This window comes from Microcebus murinus, chromosome 4, assembly GCF_040939455.1.
Source record: "Microcebus murinus isolate Inina chromosome 4, M.murinus_Inina_mat1.0, whole genome shotgun sequence".
NCBI classification, from domain to species: Eukaryota; Metazoa; Chordata; class Mammalia; order Primates; family Cheirogaleidae; genus Microcebus; species Microcebus murinus.
In genome coordinates, this window is record NC_134107.1 from 82,564,486 (window position 1) to 82,588,733 (window position 24,248).

Genomic DNA, 24,248 nt, shown 5'->3' on the forward strand with positions numbered 1-24,248 from the left:
GAAGAGAGGGCAGTACATAGAGGGGACATTATGTCTAACAAGAAAGACATTTGAGTATGAAAGGCAAAGGACAATGGCAAAGAGCCTCTATGTTGGGAAAGATTTAAGATATGGGCAGTCAGTGAAACTAAATCCCTGAAAGAGAGTAAGAAAGATAGAATTGATAGCACCACTGGGGGGATTTGCCTTAAACAGAGGGAAGGCCAACCACATCAAGATGTCTGCTATTAATATATCGAGGGAGATTAAGGAAGTGGAATAAAATTCAAAACACCAAACCATGAGTTTATTTTGATAAGTGAAGAAGAGGAGAGATGAGTGGTGGAGAGCCATCTGAGCACACAGGGTCATGAGAAGACTTCGGAGTTCAAAAGATGAGAAAGTCTCTGTCAACAAAATGTGAATCAAAAGCTTAACTTTAAGAATACTGGGCATATGAAGTAGTATTAGAACAGCTTGTCATTTGAGGAAGTAGAACATATAAACATTGCCCTATCCCACAATACAGTCATGTATTTTAGGAAATAAATTTGCTAATCCCCACAGCATTATTTTGGGACAGGCAAGATTATTGTGAGTCATTGGTTATGTGGATCTGCTCCCATCGTGGTATTTTAATAATTTTTTCCAAATCAATTTTTATTCAAACATGGCCTGATGCCTGTGTGCCTATGCTTCCTGCCAGTACAGTTCCACCTCTCAGCCAGTCCAGAAAGGCCTATGGGGCCACTCAGAAGGAGAGCTCCCCAAGAGCCCACAACAGACTTTTTATGTAGGGTCTGACTTCCCTCCTCAGTCCTCTCAGGCTGTGGCCCCTCATTACTGAAAGGGCAGTCTGCAGACCACAGCATAGGCAATTGCTGGGCACTTGTTAGGAATGCAGAGTTTGGGGCCCATCCCAGACATACTAAGTCAGAATCTGCATTGTATCAAGATCCTCAGGCCAGTTGTGCACACACTAGAACTTGGGAAGCACTGATTTAGAATTCTAATCACAAGCTGTCTTAACTTTATGTAGGTCTACTTGTTTCTCTCTCTCCCAATTTCCAATTTCAATTTCCAAAAAAAAAAAAAAAAGATAATTTCCCATTTGTATTCTCTATAGCACATTTGCCTCTGAAAAAGAGTTCCAAGCTCCCTTAGCTCAGTGTAGGCAGCCCTTCAATTCATTTTCAGGTTCATCTTCTGTTGTTACAGCCCTCTAAACCAGACCTACTTTGTTCTACCCACACTCATGCACATTTAAGCCATGTGCTGTCATGCCAAGATGTCTTTTGTCATGCTGTTCTTTTGACCCTTCCCAACCCTTTTCCTCTTGATAAACCATCATAAAAGTCAATTATCTTAAAAAGTCACCTGTCCTAAAAAGTCCATAAAAGTCACCTGTCCTAAAAAGCCTTGTCCAACTGTCCTATATGCAAAGCTGCTCTTCTTTCTACCATTATTTCTTTTTGATATATTTCTAATATACCAGGTATAAGGATTATGATAATTATTTATCTATTTCACCAAATAAAATATGAAGTCCATAAGAGTAGAGCCTGCATTTTATTCATCTTATATCCCTAGCACAATTTCTAGCACTTAGGCTGAAATCAAGACATGGTTATAATGGAGATATATATATAAGTGTGGATATGGCTATAAATATCAATATATTATATATTTTATTTAAGTATATTAGATTTTCTATATAGTATATATATAATTTTTACATATTCAATTTATATGTAGTTTAATTATGTTGAGTTTATATATTTAGTACATATACTTTATATAAATGTAGATTATATGTATATAAAATTCATAAATATATTTAGCTTATATGTATGTATTTGTGTTTGTGTGTTTTTAGGATATATGAATTAGCTGGGAAAAGAAGGAGGGAGGTGAGAAAAACAGAATTATTCAGCCTTACTCTATGCCAGGCATTATTCTAGACATTTTACATGCATTCTCATTTTTATCCTCATGACAACTCTAAGAGATAACTGTTATGTTATTTTCCTCCAACAATATTTTGTATCTATATATTCATAAATTATTATTTAATAAAAAGTGTTGTATCTCAAAATCACCAAGAACAAAAATGCTCATCTTAGCACTCAACTTTCAGAATAACAATGTCCATTTTATTTTAGACAATCTAACAATTTTAATGCAGCCTGTGAAGCAACTTGTCACACCACCAATAAACACTGACATAATAGTGTTTTAAGAGCTAAACGTGGTGGAAAAACTTGCTAGAAAGTTTTTATGTGTAAGCTTCCCAAAACCCGTCATCATTCAGATACGTACCACTAACAACTGCATCAATACCTGACTTCAGGTTGATGGTGAGACCCAAATACTGGGCTAACTGTAAAAGGTTTATGTACCAATATGTCAGGAGTGTTTTGAGTCAACACCTCCAGAGAGAAGATCATCTGATACTAAGAAGCCAAGATAATTACTGTTCATAGTATCGTGATTGTAAGCTGTGTGGGTTAACAGCAACCTTTATTGAAGGTTCTCAGTTCTGAAAACCACATTTCTACATCTATTGAAATACCAAAAGAGAAATGTTATGGTTAATTTTTTTTTATCGGTTTGACTGGGTCATAGGTGCCATACGTTTGTTCCAACATTATTCTGGGTGTGTCTGTAAGGGTGTCTCTTGTTGAGATTAGCATTTGAATCTCTGGTAGACTGAGTCAAGCAGATTGCCCTCCCTAACGTGGGTGGGACTCATCTAATCAGTTGAAGACCTAAATAGAACAAAAAGGGAATTTTGACTGCTGGAGGTAAAACATCAGTTTTCTCTGGATGGAGAAACCTAAATTCTAGTTCCTAGAACTGGAACTTACAACATCGGCTCTCAGGCCTTTGGACTTGGACTAGAAATTACACTATTGGGTCTCCTCATTCTCAGGCCTTTGGACTCAGACTAGAACTACACCACCAGCTCTGCTAGGTCTCCAACTCACCAATTGCAGGTCTTGGGACTTCTCAACCTCCACGTCATGTGAGCAAATTCCCTTTAATAAATTGAAAGAGGGTGAGGAGAGAGAGAGAAGAGTATAATTGATAGTTCTGTTTCCTTGGAGAATCCTATGGTGTTTCAATGATATGCAATCAGCATAAACATCAAGAATTAAAAGTTGAATATGAAACACTGAGGAAGGAAATAGCAGAGGATGTAAACAGATGGAAATCCATACCATGCTCGTGGATCAGCAGACTCAATATCATCAAAATGTCTATACTACCCAAACTGATCTACAGATTCAATGCAATACCCATTAAAATCCCATCAGCATTCTTCACAGATATAGAAAAAATAATTTTACGCTTCGTATGGAACCAAAGAAGACCCCGAATATCAAGAGCAATTCTAGGCAACAAAAACAAAATGGGAGGCATTAATATGCCAGATATCAAACTATACTACAAAGCTGTAGTGATTAAAACAATATGGTATTGGCACAAAAACAGGAATATTGACCAGTGGAACAGATGTGAGAATCCTGATATAAAACCATCCTCATATAGCCATCTCATCTTTGACAAAGCAGACAAAAACATACGCTGGGGAAAAGAATCCCTCTTCAATAAATGGTGCTGGGAAAACTGGATAGCCACCTGTAGAAGGCTAAAACAGGACCCACACCTTTCACCTCTCACAAAAACCAACTCACGCTGGATAACAGACTTAAACCTAAGATATGAAACTATTAGAACTCTAGAGGAAAAAGTTGGAAACACTCTCCTAGACATCGGCCTGGGCAAAGAGTTTATGAAGAAGTCCCCAAGGGCAATCACAGCAGCAACAAAAATAAATAAATGGGACATGATCAAACTACAAAGCTTCTGCACAGCCAAAGAAATAGTCATGAAAGTAAACAGACAACCTACAGAATGGGAGAAAATTTTTGCATCCTATGCATCCGATAAGGGACTGATAACTAGAATATACTTAGAACTCACGAAAATTAGGAAGAAAAAATCAAATAACCCCATTAAAAAGTGGGCAAGGGACTTGAACAGAAATTTTTCTAAAGAAGACAGAAGAATGGCCAACAAACATATGAAGAAATGCTCAACATCTCTAATCATCAGGGAAATGCAAATCAAAACCACAATGAGATATCACTTAACCCCAGTGAGAATGGCCTTTATCAAAAAATCTCCAAACAATAAATGCTGGCATGGTTGCGGAGAGAGAGGAACACTCCTACACTGCTGGTGGGACTGCAAACTAGTTCAACCTCTGTGGAAAGCAATATGGAGATACCTTAAAGCGATACAAGTGAATCTACCATTTGATCCAGCAATCCCATTGCTGGGCATCTACCCAAATGATCCAGCGACACTCTACAAAAAAGACACCTGCACTCGAATGTTTATAGCAGCACAATTCATAATTGCAAGGCTGTGGAAACAGCCCAAGTGCCCATCAATCAAAGAATGGATTAATAAAATGTGGTATATGTACACCATGGAGTACTATTCAGCTCTAAGAAACAATGGTGATATAGCACACCTTATATTTTCCTGGTTAGAGCTGGAACCCATACTACTAAGTGAAGTATCCCAAGAATGGAAAAACAAGCACCAGATATATTCTCCAGCAAACTGGTATTAACTGAGTAGCACCTAAGTGGACACATAGGTGCTACAGTAATAGGGTATTGGGCAGGTGGGAGGGGGGAGGGGGGCGGGTATATACATACATAGTGAGTAAGATGTGCACCATCTGGGGGATGGTCATGATGGAGACTCAGACTTTTGGGGGGAGGGGGGAAATGGGCATTTATTGAAACCTTAAAATCTGTACCCCCATAATATGCCAAAATAAAAAAAATAAAAAAAATAAAAAGTTGAAGTCCCACTTGTGTCACAACCTAAGGAGAAAAAGGATGGTGACTGAGAGCCCTGGGGAGAGAATTCAGATCACAATTTAACAGTGCTTCCTTAAGGCCTTTACATACATCATGTCAATTAATTCTTATAATAACCGTGATATAAATATTTTCCTGACTTTATTGGCTTTATAGGCTTAGAAAGTTTAAGTAACAAACCCTATCACTTACTAGCTGACTGACTTTAATCAATTTAACATGACTCTCTTAAAAGATGATGTCTTCATCTTTAAGTTGGGGATTGGACTGCTTATTCACAGAGATGTTCTAATGATTGAATGACGATATACATTGTACATCTGAAATGTAACAAGTGTTCAATAAATACTGATTTCTTTTCCCTTAACTGTAGGTCAACAAAATCTCAATAAATAATAACTCATATCATATCCTAGAGTTTCATGTAACTATCACAGGTTGTTATTCAAAAAAGAATAAAAGGATAAAGCTTTAGCTGTATATTTTCACACTAAAAAATATGTAATTGAGCAGTTCGTCAGCTGCTAGAGAATCTTTAATAAGCAAACTGGAAATTTATAATTTTATACCATCCAATCAGTCCCAGCATTGACGTTTCAAGATCTTTTTAGAATATTGTTAGTAAAGTGCTCTTGGAAATTATGGCTTTGCTCGTAAGATTATTTACAAATGTGGCTTCTCTTAAGCATAATGCTTAATGTATCCTTTTCATCATATATGATTTCTCTGAGATTGTATTGATCATTTTCCACAATGCAGCTTATGCATAAAATGAAATTCAGTGTTTTCCACAAGCAAAGAATTATACAGATCTGCTGCTCCCTCCTGAACAAATGTTGCCCAGTCCCCTTTAAAATGAGTGATTTGATGTGGTGTTAGTGGCTTACATCGTTTGGTTTTATTTCTTTCTTGACTGGTGAAATTTACTCAAAGTTTGGGATTTAGGAAAATAGTAAAATGTTCTTCTTTTTAAGTAAAACAGTGAAATAATGTAAAGGATCCTTAGGTTTAAATTCACTTCTTTCTCTCTGCATGTCCACATTTGTTACATTTTTGGTGGATGCATGACTTCACACTATAATCTAGTTTTTAAAATCAGCCCTAATAATGCAATTCATGCTTGACTGTGATAAATTAAATATAAGACATAATCCAAAAAGTTTTATTTATATTTTAAGTTCTTTTTCAAAAGCGTATTTTATAAAAGTGCTTTTTTTTTTATAGAATGTTCTCCAATTCCCTACCTAGTCATTTGTTTTCAACTACAACCAGCTGTGTGGTGGGTCTTGGGTACAATTCCACTCATTCTATGCTTCATTTCCATACACATTTCTTAGAAATTTGTTTTCCTTATTTAAGTTTAACCCATTATCTCTAACTGAGAGACCTTTGGAATATGTTTTCTTTATTTTTTACAAAATTTAGTTGAATTCTTTACCCACTTTAGATCAGTTTTTACTCTCAGATATTTTTACATGGATCATGGGTGAATTTAGCTTGAAAATATTTCTAAAAAGACAATATACTCATTCATGAGCAAATTTGAATGAAAACATGATACATTATATAGAGTCATTTTATACTTTTTTTATTTCATTCCCCTGTAGTTAGTTGGTGATCTTATTTATAAACAGCAGAGAAACAAAACATCATGAGGAGACTTAGGCAATAAAACATATTTTCTACATCTCTCAAGTTTTTTTCTTTCTTCCCACTCCCCCTTCCCCCAGAAACCAGGGCCCCTTTTGCCCTCCCTGTTCACAAATGTAGGGAGAAGAAATTCTGACCACATCCAGGAGAGCTGAAAATATATGACTAATTTTCCAGAACAGTCCCAGGACCCAGTGAAGTCCAAGCAACAAGGAGTCTTTCTGCCTCCTGCCTCAGCAAACTGGCCTTCATATGCCTGCTGCCCGGAACCTCTGTCTTCCTGTATTTTCCTCTGTCACCATCCTAAGAAAAGTCCCCATTAGGGAAGTCAACTGATGAAAGAAGTCCTCATTCTCATTGGGTAGTTGTTTTTTGCTGGGACTTTTTACCTGACTTGTAAGAAGTAGCAACCACATATATTTTTTGCTTCACATTTATTTATTTTTTTTTATTTCAGCATAATATGGGGGTACAAATGTTAAGGTTACATACATTGCTATTACCTTCCCTCCCACCTCGAGACACAGTTTCAAGCATGTCCATGCCCCCGACAATGCACAATGCACTTATAATATATATATATAAACCCATCCTCTCCCCATCCACCTGCCCAATACCCGATTAATGTTTTTTTATAACATTTTGGTTAGATTTTACAACTTTGCCTTTACTTAGTAAAGGTTACAGGTATGCCCTTCCCCTCCACACTGTTCACCACATTCCTCAGCTGTGGGTCTATCCCCCAACCCCCCCGAATCTCTGGTGAACACCACCACCCTTTGAGCACCATATTGATAATCAGTCAGTACCAATGTGTCGGTGAGTACATGTGGAGCCCATTTTTCTGATCTTGTGTCACCTCACTTTGGATAATGGGCTTAAGCTCAATCCAGGATAATATAAGCGGTGTTAGCTCGCTGTCATTTCTTGGAATTGATAGTATTCCATTGTAAACATATACCAAATTTTAATTATCCAGTCATGAATTGACAGGCACTTGAGTTGTTTCCACATCCTTGCAGTGATGAAGTGTGCTGCCATAAACATTCGGGTGCAGATGTCTTTACAATAGAATGTCTTATGCTCTTTTGGGTAGATGCCTAATAATGCTACTGTGGGCCCAATGGTATTTCTATTTTTGGTTGTTTGCGGTATCTACAAATTCTTTTCCACAAAGGTTGCACTAATTTGCAGTTATGCTTCACATTTATTAACTTTTTAAAATCTTTACAATCTGTAAACTATATAGAACCCTATAAATGCTAGCACTTACTTCACTTTTCCAAGGGATAGTTAACCCTGTTGCCTAACCCAAGCAAAAATTCTCTCACAGATCAAACATCATTCCACTACCTTAATTGGGTAGTACTTGTGAGAAAAATACTAACGTTCTCGTAAGTCTGTATGTTTTTGCAAGTGAAATCAATTGAATTAATGATAATGTGGAAGCTTTTACTCATAGCAATCAGAAATCTGGTTGGGGGGGGGATACATCCAACCCCCCTGGGAAAATAAAGAGGCGTAATGAGAAACATCCTTTCAGCTGTACTCAGCTAAACGAGGAATATAATATCAAAACATTCCTAAGAAACAAGATTTCCCAGCCTCATAATTTTAGAAGTAACAATTTTCCTATTACTTTCCAGGGAAAAGTTGTTGATCCTACAATTTTTTGAATTATCTTCGAGATTTTATGTACTATATAATTAATTCAAATACATGGAGAGATGAAGGAGAAAAGTCTTTCCTTCAAATCACATTCTTCCAAAATCATCCTCACTTAATGAAGTCTCCTAAAAACTTCAGAAATAGTTATGCATCACTTAACAGGGATATGTTCTCAGAAATGTATCATTAGGTGATTTAGTCATTGTGCGAACATCAGAACGTACTTATGCTAACTTAGATGGCATAGCCTACTACACACCTCAGCTATATGGTACTGCCTATTGCTCCTATTCTACAAACCTGTCCAGTATGTTACTGTATTGAATACTATAGGTAATTGTAACACAACAGTATTTGTGTATCTAAATATATCTAAACATAGAAAAGGTACAGTAAAAATACAGTGTAAAAGATAAAATATGATACACCTGTATAGGGCACTTATTATAAATGGAACTTACAGGACTGGAAGTTGCTCTGGGTGAGTCAGTGAGTGAGTGGTGAGGATGACATTACCATACATCACCACAGACTTTATAAACACTATATACTTAGACTACGTTAAATTTATTAAAAATAATATAACGGCCGGGCATGGTGATTCACACTTGTAATCCCAGCACTTTGGGAGGCCAGGGCAGGAGGATTGCTTGAGGCCAGGAATTAGAGACCAGCATGGGCAACATAGACCCCCCATCTCCACAAAAAATAAAAATTAAAAAATTAGCTGGGAGTGGTGGCACTGTCTACAAAAAGATAAATATAGTAATTGCACTACAATGTTATAACTGCTACAGCTTCACTAGGCCATACACATTTTTTAGCTCCATTATAATCCTATGGAACCACGATCATATATATATATGGTTCATATATTGACCAAAATGTTATGCGGTGCGTTATTGTACTGTCTCAGAGCAGTGGCTTTTCAACTTTAATGTGAATCAAAATCACCTGGAGGGCTTTTAAAAACAAAATTCTAGACCCACACCTAGAATTTCTGATTCGGTAGCAGTGAGATGAGGCCTGAGAATTCAAGATGAGGGCAGGAAGTTCCCATGAGGCAGATACTACTGATCCAGGCGTCACACTTAGAGAATTGTAGGAGGCTTAAATAAGCTACTGTATTTATGACATCACTCCCTAATATCAACATATCTTTTGATAGGAAGTTAACTGTCAAATGAACAGAGAAATAACTCCTATTGTATCCTGATATGGTAACAAAAATCTGTATTAGATGATTCAAAAAGTAGCTCTTTCAAAATACAATGTCAGATTCCACTACAAGGTATTTACCCAAAGGACAAAAAGACATTTTATAAAAAATACACTTGCACTCAAATTTTATATCAGTACGATTCACAATTGCAAAGGTGTGGAATCAACCCAGTGGTTGACAATACATGAATGGATTAATAAAAGGTGGTATATTTATATCATGAAGTACTACACAGCCATAAAAAATGGTGATCTAGTACCTTTTGTAACAACCTGGATGGAACTGGAGGCCATTCTTCTTAGTAAAGTATCACAAGAATGGAAAAACAAACACCACATGTGCTCACTATTAAATTGGAATTAATCGATCAACTCTTACATGCACATATGGATGTAAAATTCAAGGAAAATCAAGTAGGTGGGAAGGGAGAGGACGGGATGGGTAAATTCACACCTAACAGATACAAAGCACACTAACTGACTGAAGGGGCACACTTATAATTTTGACTCAAACTATACAATGGCAAATTATGTAACCAAAACATATGGGTCCCTATAAAATTCTGAAATTAAAAAAAAAGCACATTTGGAAAAAAAATACAATGTCAGTTTCACGCACTGGTTGGCTGATGGGACAGTGCTGAAATGCATGGTACTGTTTCAAGTATTACGTCAACTTCTATTGTCTCCAACCTATAGCCTCAACTAGTCATGAGCTCCACATTGGAAAAAACTTCAGAGGACAACCAGCCAAATGTCATTGGTGCCATCTCTGAAAGAAAGAATATCTGAATAGAAGAGATTGGAAGTACAAATTTTAAAGAAGTGGAAAATATGGGGAACTATATGAAAATGAGGCTTTGAGAAGGCAAAACAAAGCCTCCTCGTGGTCCATTATCTGCTACAGAAAGTTTGTTCCAAACTATAAGAATAGATCTTGGCTTGATATTGAAAATAATCTTTCCCAGTCTTTGCTCTGTGTTCATTTGTCTTTTTCCTTCCTTCCTTCCTTTCTACTTCCTAACAGTGGAAGTTTCCTATTGGTGTTTTTTGTTAGACAAGACCACCATTAAGGTTGCTCAAAAGTGATACATTTCATATGGTTTTGTTTAAAGACAATCATGTTATAATATTTCTGGAGGGCAGTTTGGCTGTATAAAGCAAATGCTTCTAAAAAGTATATTCTTTCTGACCCAGCAAATCTATTTCTTGTAATTTATCCTGAGGGAAATTAACATGACTGTATTTTCAGACATTTAGCAACATGGATATTCATCAGAGTAGCTTTATTTTTAAAACATTGTGAAAACCTAAATGTCTAATAAAGTAACATTTTTAAATCTGTGACATATTAAAACAAGCCATTTAAAATACTATAGAATAATTTTTAATTGGCATAGAAAGATATACAAAATATAATACATTTAGAAAACAAGTCTAAAACAGTATGTTTCAAATTACCATTTTGGAAAAAAAAGTGTATATGAATATGCAAAAGACCATAAGTCTACATCAAAATATTAACCTGTAATCTCTATCTGCCTAGCAATTATTCAACTTTTTTTACTTGTCCATATCTTTTACAATAAACATGTATTAGTTTTATAATAACAAAAACAAATTTAAATTTAAATCATTTCAATATTTTTAAATAGTTATGAAGATAATTTTTTGATTCCATAAAAGATAATGAAGACACTGGAGAAAAGCTAATTTTATTTTTATGTATAGATAAATTGAACCAAATAACCTCAGGATGATAAGATCTCACCCAGTTAATAAACAATAAGAAAAAAATAATCTGAGTTGATCAGTGGAAATGTTCAACAAAGCAATTATAACTCCATTTCACAAACAGAAACTGTTTTTTCCATGAACATATCCTAGGGTGAGTAGGAACTGACCAATCTGTAAAGAGTGTCACATTATTTCATTGAAAATAAATTTTACTCTTTTTATTTGGTATTCAGTAGACAATGCTTCTATTCATAGAAAGGCAAATATTCCAATACCTACCCATTAAAGAACATAAACTTAATTTCCTATAGTTACTGTGTTCTAAATATTCTGTCTCAAGGTATGACTAGCACAACCGTTTATAGAATAGAAACCACAAACTGTTCTGGAACACGGAAGTATTTCTAAATGGTGTTATTTTCTTCCTTCATGCTAAAGCATGAATGGCCAGGATGTATACTAACCCTTACACATACATGCCAACTTCCAATGGTTCTCAAAATGCCAATAGGAGATCCTTTTTTATTTAAAAAGACTGCCTTACACTGGATCCTACCAAGTTCTAGGCCCAAGCCTTCCACTAACTGCTCTGTGGTTGTAGTTTAATTACCCAAACAATCCTAGATTCTCAAATTCCTCAGCTATAATGATGAAAACCTTGAAAAAAAAATGATCTCTAATCATAAGATTCTTTCTGCCTCTATCATTCTTATTCTAGGTACTCCTTTTTGCTAATTAAATATTCTCCACTTTGTACAAACTCCAAAGACATGAAAAAAATTATACAAATAATTCTCATTATTCTAGAGGACCCTTTGAAAAATGCAAACTGGAAACAATTATAAAGCTATTTATAAAGACTTACTATTGGAAATGGAATTTTCTGTTTGTTCAAAGTAAGCAATGAAAGGCAACTTCCTATTGAGAAATCAAAACCTAAGAGAACTGTTATGGAAGTGCCTACAAACGTAAATGACAACTTTTCATCTATTTTTAAATTAAAGTTTACTAATGACTCATCTTTGCTATTTGACAATAGATTGCATTTCATTTTGTTTGTACGTAATTAAACTTAATCTTTACTTTTGAACACTGAAATGATTATATTCTTAATTTGATTTAAAAATAAAATAACACTGCTTCTGAAAGTTTCTAGGTTCTACTTGCTTAGATACTACCTTGAGCAGCTGATATCAACCAATTAATGTCAATACCACAAGTATTTATGAATCTATTTAAAGTTTTTGCAATTCATTCACACAATGATTATCATGACTATCAAATCAGATAATGTTGCATAGACAAAACATAATAATTCTCATTTTTCAAGTAGACGAATAAAAAAAGAAACTAATATTGTAGTATGTGCTTATAATAGTCACTAAGCTTTTCTAGTTTAAATGAAAGTTCTAATATAAACTTCACAAAGATTAGAAGATATAAATATTCTCTAAATGAGGAAACAGAAGCTCAAGAATTCTTAAATATTGTCCCAAGACTAAATAATAAATAATGGTGAATTTGGGGTAATAATCAATTGTATATAATAAAATATCTCTAGTTAATGACTCTTCATTATTTGGACATTTCTAAATTTCAAGTTAAAAGGTATTATAACTCCTCCGTTAGATATTTAGAAATTTTCCACTTACTATTCTGAAAATAAACATCTTTACCCTGAAGGTAATTCAAGTAGATCTTTGTACCTTGCAAACTAAGGAGTCTTACATAAATCATTTATTGAAATATTCATTTATTCAATATGGAAACTGAAATATGCAAAACATCATATATTTGAATATAAATGAATAAAATAAAATTTTCTAAAAGTTAATTTTTTAAAGCAGATCAGTTCTTCTCTCTTACCCTTTATATCCTTCACACACCCATTCATCCATCCACCCATCCCTACTACAGGCAGTGACCATGCCAGGGGCTGAGATAACAAAGATGCTTCCAGCCCTCTAGGGGCTCACACTGCAGTGTAAGAGACTCAGAAAAAAGTAATGCAATTTGGAAAAAGAAAATATTATTATAGAATGTGAACCAAGATCTTAGGGCCTACAGAAAGAAAAAAAAAAAACAACATAAAATTTTATTTACATCTTTAATGCATCTTTGCCAGTCCTTTGTCATTTTGAATATGGCATTTGAATTAATGTTTAAAACTGCTGCCAAAACACCAATATTCCCACTGCAAATTTTAGTTAAGATGAAGCAGTGGTTTTGAGTGTTTTCTATAAGTAGATTTTATATAATGTAAGAATGTTCAGTGTGAAGCTAGAAAAAGAAATAGATTTTATATTTTAAAATACCATGCGTAGAATTTAATAGGATACCGGTAGTGATGAAATTTTTCACAAAGATACAAGAGTAATAATGCTTGTCACAAAAACTCAAAACAATGTACTCGCCGGGCGCGGTGGCTCACGCCTGTAATCCTAGCTCTCTGGGAGGCCGAGGCGGGCGGATTGCTCGAGGTCAGGAGTTCAAAACCAGCCTGAGCAAGAGCGAGACCCCGTCTCTACTATAAATAGAAAGAAACTAATTGGCCAACTAATATATATAGAAAAAATTAGCCGGGCATGGTGGCGCATGCCTGTAGTCCCAGCTACTTGGGAGGCTGAGACAGAAGGATCGCTTGAGCCCAGGAGTTTGAGGTTGCTGTGAGCTAGGCTGACGCCACGGCACTCACTCTAGCCTAGGCAACAAAGTGAGACTCTGTCTCAAAAAAAAAAAAAAAAAAAACAATGTACTGTCTTTTTTTGTTTGGGTCTTGAATAAGGAACATCATAAAGAAAAAAAGAAATATTGCCATTCCCAATATTTTATACTTAATAGCGCTTTAGAGAGCTGGAGGGACCTTAATGACACCACCCTCCTTCAGAAGTTGGAATCTGGGGCCCTAGGAAGAAAATCAAGTGGAGCAGGGGCACAGACACACAGAGTTGCAATGCCAGGGGGAGAGCCGGGGAGCCATCAGCATACTAGTGGGAAAAAATATTAGAGCTCAAGTCCAGGCAATGCTTGATGGCTACAATTGATGTAACTCCTATGAGAGAAAAATGAATGCCAAGTAGAAGACTAAGTATCCATTATCATATTGCCTACATTAACACAAGCTGTGTAAGTTCCTTCTAAAATCTGCCCATCCTCTTCAAGCTACCTGAGAAGTCCATCTTCCTCTCAACAACCTTTTCCTCTTTAAGAGGCCGCCCAAGTATCAGCACAACAAAGAGCTTCTTGGGGCATCTATCCCTGCTCATACCGATCTGTCTTTAAGAGGCAGGTTTGTGTTTGGTGGAAGAGCACAGACTCTAAACCCAGCTGCCCTCTTTATACCGTAGCTGCCACTTGTGAGTTGTGTGAGGTTGGGCAAATAACTGAGTTTCAATTTGCCTTCATGAGAGAATTCATGTATAACCCCAATGTAACAAATCAGTACTCTACAATTGCTTTATGTCTTAGTTTGTCTCCTTAGCTAAGTGATAAGATTCCTGTCTGACAAAATTCTAGAGTAGATGATAAATACCTTAAGTGCTATTGAAAAATTAATATGTATTAAATAAATTAAGATGTGAGGTTTGGGAGATATTCCTATACAGTAACATGAATTCTCCAGTTCTAGGCATTTGAACTTGATTTCCAAGATGTTCTCTAGCTCACCAAAGTCTTTTAGTTTACTGACAAGAAACCAAGGCTCAGAGAAGTTAAGTGATAATACCAAGAACAAACAGCTAGTTACTTGCAGGGCCAATTGATTGATTTTGACTTTTATTCTTGTATTCTTTCTGTTATGCCATATGGGTAAAGCAAAATAAGTTATTTTAACAGTTAAAGTACAGGCCTACCTGTATGTTAATAAATTGCTTTTTAAAGGCCTTTCAAGAACTATTTTCCATAGTGTTTTTTTAAATCAAAAATGCATCAGATATTCTTGGAAGCCAAAAGTGGAGAATCTAGGAATAAAGTTTGGCTATCTGTAAGGTGGTTAAAATAAATATATACAACATATACACACTATATACACACATACACATACACACACAGTAAAAATATGAACAGATGTATTCTCCTGGAAAATAGGGTACAAAATTTTAAGATAGAAAGAGTGGGCCATAATCCAAAAAAAAACAAGAACCGCTGATATAAATGATCTATTAATTCTCTTCCTTTTTTTTTTTTTTTTTTTTTTGAGACAGAATCTCGCTTTGTTGCCCAGGCTAGAGTGAGTGCCGTGGCGTCAGCCTAGCTCACAGCAACCTCAAACTCCTGGGCTCAAGCAATCCTACTGCCTCAGCCTCCCAAGTAGCTGGGACCACAGGAATGTGCCACCATGCCCGGCTAATTTTTTCTATATATATTAGTTGGCCAATTAATTTGTTTCTATTTATAGTAGAGACGGGGTCTCACTCTTGCACAGGCTGCTCTCAAACTCCTGACCTCAAGCAATCCGCCCGCCTCGGCTTCCTAGAGGGCTAGGATTACGGGCGTGAGCCACCGCTCCCAGCCAATTCTCTTCCATTCTAAAATTCTATGACCATGTCATTAAATCTGTTAATTATAAATAGCTAGATTTTTGTGGTCAAATATTTCATAATTAGCATGGACTGAAATATAATACTACTTTAAACTTCAAAAAAGAATCAGCTTAATTTCTATTTATAAGACAATGCTAAAAATAAACATTTTCACCCTTTCTGGCCTTGGGTCACTGCGTTTGGAAGTCAGGGAACAAATGAACTTTAAATTACAACAGAGGGCCACAGCACAAGCTGCAGCTGTCTTTGTACCCAGGAAGGCCATGTCACTCCTCATCATAGCAAAACACAGCTTTCCAACTGTGGGCATCTCAAGTTGTGCATCATCATTTATAGGAATGCTCCTCCTCCAGTTTGTACTGGGTCAATCTATTTTTAGAAACAAAAATATAATCAATTAGAACATAATATAATAAATTCAATTCAGTAAAAGGACCCAAATCAGAAGGGATCAAAAGATACTTCTGTCTTCTCTAGACAAACTGCTGAACCTTGTCCAGTCTTAGTCTTCTCTGCCATAAAAGAAGGTCTTAGAAGGTCTTAGTCTTCTCTGCTATAAAAATCAACAAGTTAGGAATCAAATCTTCCCCAGTTTTTTGGTTTTGGGGTTTTGCAGGGGGTGCTGTTTTGGGGAGGTTTTATGGTCCATCTTCTAAAACCTTACTCAGCCTAGAGATAGCTTCCTTCAAATTATACCTGGCTAAACAAAAAATGGAAGGAGAATCAAGAAGACCTAGCAAAGGATGAACTAATAAAAGGGCTTTTGAATTCTGAGTCAACCCTCCAGAATGCAGTATTATATTTACAATGCTGCCAATTCTCAGGTCAGATAAAACTATTTTGCCTATATTCAAAAAAGGAAGTTTAAAAATGCCTTCCAGAAACAAATGATTTAGGATTTCATAGCTTTTTGGAAAAAATAACAACAAACAACATTTAGGTATAGACACAGGAAAATTATTTATTTGAACTCCATCACATAGAAATTTGGACAAATTCTCATATTCACTTTATGAGGTAAATGGATGAGGTTCACTGCTCTCTAGTGATGAAATAAATCAAGAACTGAGAGGGGAAGTGTGTAAGGGAGACTATATGCTGATGTTTACATATTTTCTCTATTTTGTATGTCACTTGAAATTGTTCCAAGAGGAAAATAAAACCGACATATGATAACATAGCTGCATCCTAATAGCCCCCGAAGTCTTAACTCATTCCAGCTTCAACTCTTAAGTCCATAGTCCCATCTAAATATCATCTAAATCAGAGATGGGTAAGAGTCAAGGTACGACTCGCCCTGAGACAAACCCTCTGTGAACCTGTGAAATCAAACAAGTAATATGGTTCTGAAGTACAAAGGTGGGAAAGGCACGGAATAGATATTTCCATTCCAAAAGAGAGAACTAGAAAAGAAGAAAGAGGTAATGGGTCTCAAGTAAGGTCAAAACCTAACAGAGAAAACATATTAAAACTTAAGGATTGAGAATAATCCTCTTTGGCTCAATGCTTCACCCTCTAGAGTCACTGGGACAGCAATGTCACTCCCCTGATTAGTGGGGTGCTGCCCAAGCTCTGAGTCACTGTGGTGGGTCGCTGAATCCCATGCCACAGCTTTCTGCTATGGCCCTGCCCTCTCAGTAGCTTTCTCCAAGGCTAGGGTCACAGCCCTGCAGCTCCAGATGGCCCTGTTCTTTGATGCCTAGGTAGAGGCAGCCATACCTCCCAGGTCCGTGTTCCCTGGGCCTTTGATGACTGAACTGCCTTTAGGGTCATTCTTCCACTCTCTTGATGAATAGTGCCTGGCTTCTGTTGAGATGGCTAATCCATACTAATTTCCATATCAAATAGTGGCTTGGTCACCCCCTCAGTGTTCTCATTTTTTTGCAATATGAATAGGCTGAGAATTTTTCAAAGTTCTACTTTCTTTTTGCTTAATAAAAACAAGTCAAAAGTCATTTTTGAATTTTTAAAATTTCTTTAAAAAGTCATTTTTCTTTTCTTGCATTTTACTAGAAGCAGTCAGAAGAAGCCAAGCTGTACCTTCAACACTTTGCTGAGACATTTCCACAGCTAAATATCTAATTTCATTGTTTGCAAGTTCCACCTTGCACAAACACTAGACTATAAGCACAATTCAGCCAACTCCTTTACTATTTTATAACAAGGATCACATTTCCTTCAGTTTCCAAAAACATCTTCCTCATTTCCTCAGAGATCTCATTAGAATGACCTGTGTGCTCCATATTTCTACCAATACACTTGTCATGATCACTTTCGCATTCTCTAAGAAGTATGAGACTTTCACTACAGCTCTTCTCTTTTTTTCTGAGCCCTTACCAGAATAATCTTTTTTTTTTTTTTCTTTTTTTTTTTTTTTTTTATTTGTAAGAAGCAACAAGAGGAAACCAGAATAATCTTTAAGGTCCATCACAACAATGTAGGTTTTTTTCTAGCATGCACCTCAAAATTCTTCCAGCCTCTATCCTTTACCCAGTTCCAAAGCCATTTCCACATTTTTTGGTATTTGTTACAGGAGCACTCCAAGAAGAGAATACCAAGTCCAACAGAATACTGAGTGGGCCCAGCAACAGTCAGTCTTAAGATGGAAATGACACATCTAGGATTGAGCCTAAGCTGGCTCAGTGAATCAGTTGTCTGAACAGGTAGCCCAGACGTTCACATCAATTTTATTAAGGATTTTTGTGTATCTGTTAAGGAGGGTTATTATTTGTTCTACAATTCTCTTTCTGGTAATGTCTTCTTCACATTTTTGTACTGGGGTTATATTGGCTGCAGAAAATGAATTGGAAAGTCTTCTAGCTTCACATGCCATATCCATTGCAGCATGCCTCCCTTCCAGCAACTTTTAACACTTTCCTACACAGTAACAATTAACAAACTTGGATAGTATATACTCCATTACAAAATTGGGTGAGCAGGAGCATATATTTAGACTCCAAAGTTAACTTAGAGTATGGTACCAGTAATTAGCACTGAGTAGCAAGATTATATGGGACTTTTTTCTTTATGCTGTTACAATTTTCTAAGACTTTTTCCAGAAAAAAGAAAATAATTTTAAAAAATAAAAGTGATGACAAAACTAAGCACATTGGAAAGGACAGAATACCCTGGAGTAGCATGGAACATTTCTTCCTATTGTTAGTTTCTATGGTTATGCTGAGTTTTGAGTACTACAAAGACTGAAGTAGTTTGAGATGTGCACAAGTACAATTGATGTCAAAAAAAAAAAAAATATCCCTAGGAGATCATTTGTGGCACTGTTGTACAGGAGCTAAAAAAATGAAAAAGCCCACCAATTTGAGGCAGTATTTTAAAAACTAGAACCAGACTATAGTTCTCAGAAAATTTGATCAGTTTTTATTTTTATCTGGAATTATATCATGCCTTCTCCCATTCTAATAGGACTAAATTGATTCAGACTGTGCAAGTATAAAGTAGGTAGAGCTTTTTCAATTTTATGCAACATGAACAAATACCCTAGTGCTGATCTTTCAAGCTGCAGCTGTAACTTCATGATTTGAAAATGTACTGGCATGCAATTATTGGCTAAGTTTTTCTATAAACATTGCATTTTAATAGGTAAAGAAAAAATGAAGGCGTCACAACAGATGGCCTTCTACACCTCTCACACTAAATATCAGCAGTGCTCTTTTTCTCCAGTCACTCACCTTTATTTTATGTGTCCAAGCTGTCAGAAAATTGCACTAAGAGAACCGGAAAAGCTATGAGGGAGGCTGAGCCAGTCAGAAATAACTGCTGGGCTCTCTGTTTTTCCTGGGCCATTTCTTCTAGCAGTTTGTAACCAAGGTCTTGAACAGCCAGACCGTATCACATCAGCTCTTACCACATAATGACATTTATAACCATAGCTAGTACTAAAAAACAAAAACTTATAGTTACTATGTGTTATTTCATTCTGCTTCATTCTGGTTTTAAGAAGCCTAAATTGGTAAACCCACTGAGTCAATTCTCCCCCAAATAAAAGTGTCTCAGAACCTGCCCTCTTTGTTCCACCCCCATTATAACTATTACTGCAGTGTAAGATTTTAGAGTTGGACAGTGTTGGTTTCAAGTTCTACTCCTCATGTGTGACTTCTGACCAGTTATTTAACCTCTTTGAGCCTGGATTTTATTGTCTATAAAATAAGAATATGTACCATGTGGCATTTTATAAAGATAAAAGATAATGTACATAATCACTTAGCATTGTACTTAGTACATAGTAGGCGCTCAATAAAATGGTGGCTAACTTGTTTTATTCTTTAATGTATACTTTAGTCTTGAGTATGACATCCTCCTAATGGAACTCTCTGCATTCTATCTCTTTCCTCTTTAGTTTATCCTTCCTACTGTTACCAAAGCTTCTATATTTTAAAAAATTAGAAGCTAAAAAAAAAGAATCATACAATTTCCCTATTGATGAATTCAGTCACAATGCTTAGAAGATCAACTCTCAAATCTGTATCGCATCATAAAATGCCTTCGTGGATTGACTCTCATTTTCTTCCACTCCTCTTATTTATCAAGCCAACAGCAACATCTGAGCATCTATTATATGCAAAGTATAATGGATATGGTGGCAAACAAGACCCATGTCATCCGTGTTAGTGGAATATCTATAACAAGCCACAGCCACTAGCAAGTTTTAACTCTTCCCTAGGCAGGATTTCTTTAGCCCACTATGAAAGTGTAATTGTTCATGCCTTCAAGTGTCAAATAGGAGCTACAACAGAGATGAAAGTGAGAAGAGGAATCAAATCTTATCAAGGGAGCTCTCAAAGGAAAGGAAGATAAGTATAAAAATGATAAATTTGGCTGCTGGTTTTAGTTTTGATACTAGTGGAGAAGAAAAAGTGCTCGAGAAACCAATGAAAGTACCTACAGCTAGAGGGGAGTCCAAATCTATTTGAGGTGATTAGCAAGGAGCCTTCCTAGATAAATTGTCATTAGTGCAGGTCCTTAAAAATGAATAGGATTTCTACAACTAGGGGAGGTCAAAGAACATTCCAACCAGTGGGAAGAGCAGCAAATGAGGCTGACCCACTCACCAGCCAAATTTAAAGTTATTATTGGAGAAACCTGTTGCTCAAGTGTAATCTTCAGGATGGCTAAACTACAGGAATTCTGGTTGTCTTAAAGCAACCATTCTCAAACTTTGATGTGTGTCAGCATCACCTGGAGAGGTAATAAAGCAAACATTGACCCAGGCTTATTGGGTAGACTAAGATCTGAGTCTGTTTTTGCCCATTTTTCCAGGTGATTCTGATCCACACAAAATTTTGAGAACCACTGATTTTAAAGAGCTCAGCTGCTGCTTTTCAAAATGTGGACCATGACCAGCAGCAGCATCACCTGGGAGCTAGTTAGACATGCAGGCTCTCAGAACCCTCCCCAGACCTACTGGATGAAAATGTGTACATTAATGAGATTCCCATGTGATCTGTATGGACTTATAACTTTAAGAAGAACTGATCTAAGCCGGTACTTCTTAACCCCAGCTTCACAGAGGGGTCCTCAAACTTTTCAAATAGGGGGCCAGTTCACTGTCCCTTGGACGGTTGGAGGGCCAGACTATAGTTTAAAAAAAACAATGAACAAATTCCTATGCACGCTGCACATATCTCATTTTGAAGTAGAAAAACAAATGGGCAAAAACACCTGCGTGTGGCCCCATGGGCCGTAGTTTGAGGACTCCTGCAAGAATCACACAGGAAGCTTTAAAAATTACTGATACCTGCATCTGACCCTCAGGTTCTCATTTAATTGAAATGGGTGTGGCCTGAATGTGGGCTTTGTAAAAGCACCCTGGGTGATTCTACTTAATAACAAACAATAAAGTTTGCGAATCTCTGCTCCAAGCAATTTTCAAGTGTTCCTGATTTTTCTTTTGTAAGTTAACCGAAGTAAGAAGGGAACATTGGTCCTTGATAGTTTTTTTTTTTTTTTTTTTTTTTTTTTTTTTGCGACAGAGTCTCACTTTGTTGTCCAGGCTAGAGTGAGTGCCGTGGCGTCAGCCTAGCTCACAGCAACCTCAAACTCCTGGGCTTGAGTGATCCTTCTGCCTCAGCCTCCCGAGTAGCTGGGACTACAGGCATGCGCCACCATGCCCGGCTAATTTTTTATATATATATCAGTTGGCCAATTAGTTTCTTTCTATTTATAGTAGAGACGGGGTCTTGCTCTTGCTCAGGCTGGTTTTGAACTCCTGACCTTGAGCAATCCGCCCGCCTCGGCCTCCCAAGAGCTAGGATTACAGGCGTGAGCCACAGCGCCCGGCCGTTGATAGTTTTTAATTAGCCCCATAAATTCAAAACAAATGTAACTGAAGAAATTTTAATTAAATTATAGAATTAATTTGAAGAAATTGATCTTTTCATTAATTTTATTTTACATACAAGTATACAATCTTAATTTGAAATAGTTATAGGAAGAAACAATAGAATATAATAATGTGTCATCTATGTTAGCTCTTCAAGTTATAGAAGTTGTCCATATCCAAAAACTAGCAGCTTGATGCCAAAGTTTGTAAGAATTTCTTAATTGGCTAGGGAAAGCACCTGATTTTAGAAGGACTCCCCTAACAAATAAGGACCTGACATTCAGAGGGTATTTTGAACCTTAGAAATCAATAATACTTGCATATAGACAATGTCTGAATGGTCATAAATTCAGAATTAGCATATATAATTTAGTTTGATTTTGTGATTAAGGATATAGTCTAAGGATACTATGTATTTGAAAAATCATAAAATTAATGGCTTATAGGTAGGCTCTTTAATAGACATAAAAAGAAAAGTCTTGGTGCAGGAAAATCATGGCTGAAACTGAATTTAATCTATGGATTTAATATGTTATTTCCATCTTCTATAAATTTAATTTCCTATTACTAGTAATAGTTAAGACTATGTTGCCACCTGCTGGTAGACATTTTAAGAATTTAATATAATTATGTAATGCTTATTTTGTTTTAAACTTAATTCTTTGCTACCGTTTTCAATGAATGTTATGTTTCACGTTAAAACTTCATAAGTCAAAACATTGAACCATCTTATAAATCTGGGATATAATTCAGGCACATTACAAATACCCTGTGGGGAACTATACAAATGGAGAATTTGTGAAGAGTGTTCATTTACATGCAGAGTTTGGCCTATTGTCACCCTCAGTTCGATGTCACTCAAGCTAAGGCCGTCAGGAACCAGGGACAGAGATTATTCTTTGGTAAAGGCATTGAAGCAGAAAACTCAGACAAGTCTAAGGTTCTTGGGAACTATAAAATTGCAACGCTCACATAAAAAGAACTGGTGGCAAAACAGAAAGGCAGAGAGACATAGAAAAGTATGTGTGTACATATACATAGATATACATATATAGAGATACATTAGGAGGAAGATTAGGACTTGTATAGAAAAATATAGGAGATTATTCTACCCCTCTGGATGTGGTTGAACTTCTATTCCTAATGAAAAAAGTGTGTACAACCCATAGAAGAAGCCAACACGTGTCCCAACTTACAAACAGTGGGAAAACTCTCCCAGACCTCCAACAAGGCACTTACAACATTGCTATCGATACAGACACTTAAATAAACTGTATCACCTACTGGATGTCACCAGTATAACCTCGTGAATAATTTATTGACCTTAGAAATGAAGCATGGGCAGGCGTTGGTAATTATGGCCAGTTTTTAGATATATGTTTAACAATAAAATTCACAAATTTTGATTGATACAAATGGGGATAGCTAATATTCCTAGGTATTAACACAAATTAGATGAATACAAAGGTTTAATAGTCTGTGAGCCAAGAATTCTGTCATTTCATAAATTATGGGTTTGTTTTTGTGTCAATAGTAACCATTGTTATCCCTATGTTGGGAACCTACACATGTGATCTAAGTAACATTATAAAGTAGGAAAGTAACTTCACTGTAGAAAGGGAACATGTTTACAGCAAAACTGTTGCCATGTTAGAATCCGTGGACTACAGCATCATGGAAAGAATTGAGAGTACCAGTTTGTCAATATTTTGCAATGTAGTTTGATGCAGGTCACTTCGTTTCTGTATTTTATCAACTGTAAAATGAAGTCAACCAGACTTAGGAAGGCAACTCGGTTTTATGGTATGATGGTTAATTTTGTATGTCAACTTGGCTAGGCCAGGGTACCCAGATATTTGGTCAAACATTATTCTAGATAATTGTGTGAAGGTATATTTTAAATGAGGTTAACATTTAAATCAGTAGATTTGAGTAAAGCAGATTACCCTCCATAATGTGGTCAGGTCTCCTTCAATCAGTTGAAGGCCTTAATAGAAAATATATGAAATCTAAAAAAGTTGATCTTGTAGAATTAGAGAGTAGAGTGGTGTTTACTAGAGGCTGGGTGGTTGGGTCGGGGGTGGAACTGGGGAGATGTTGGTCAAAGTATACCTAATTACAGCCAGATAGGAGCAATAATTTAAAGAGGTCTGTTGTACAGCATGATGATTATAGTTAATGACAACATGTATTCTTGAAAAACACAAAGAG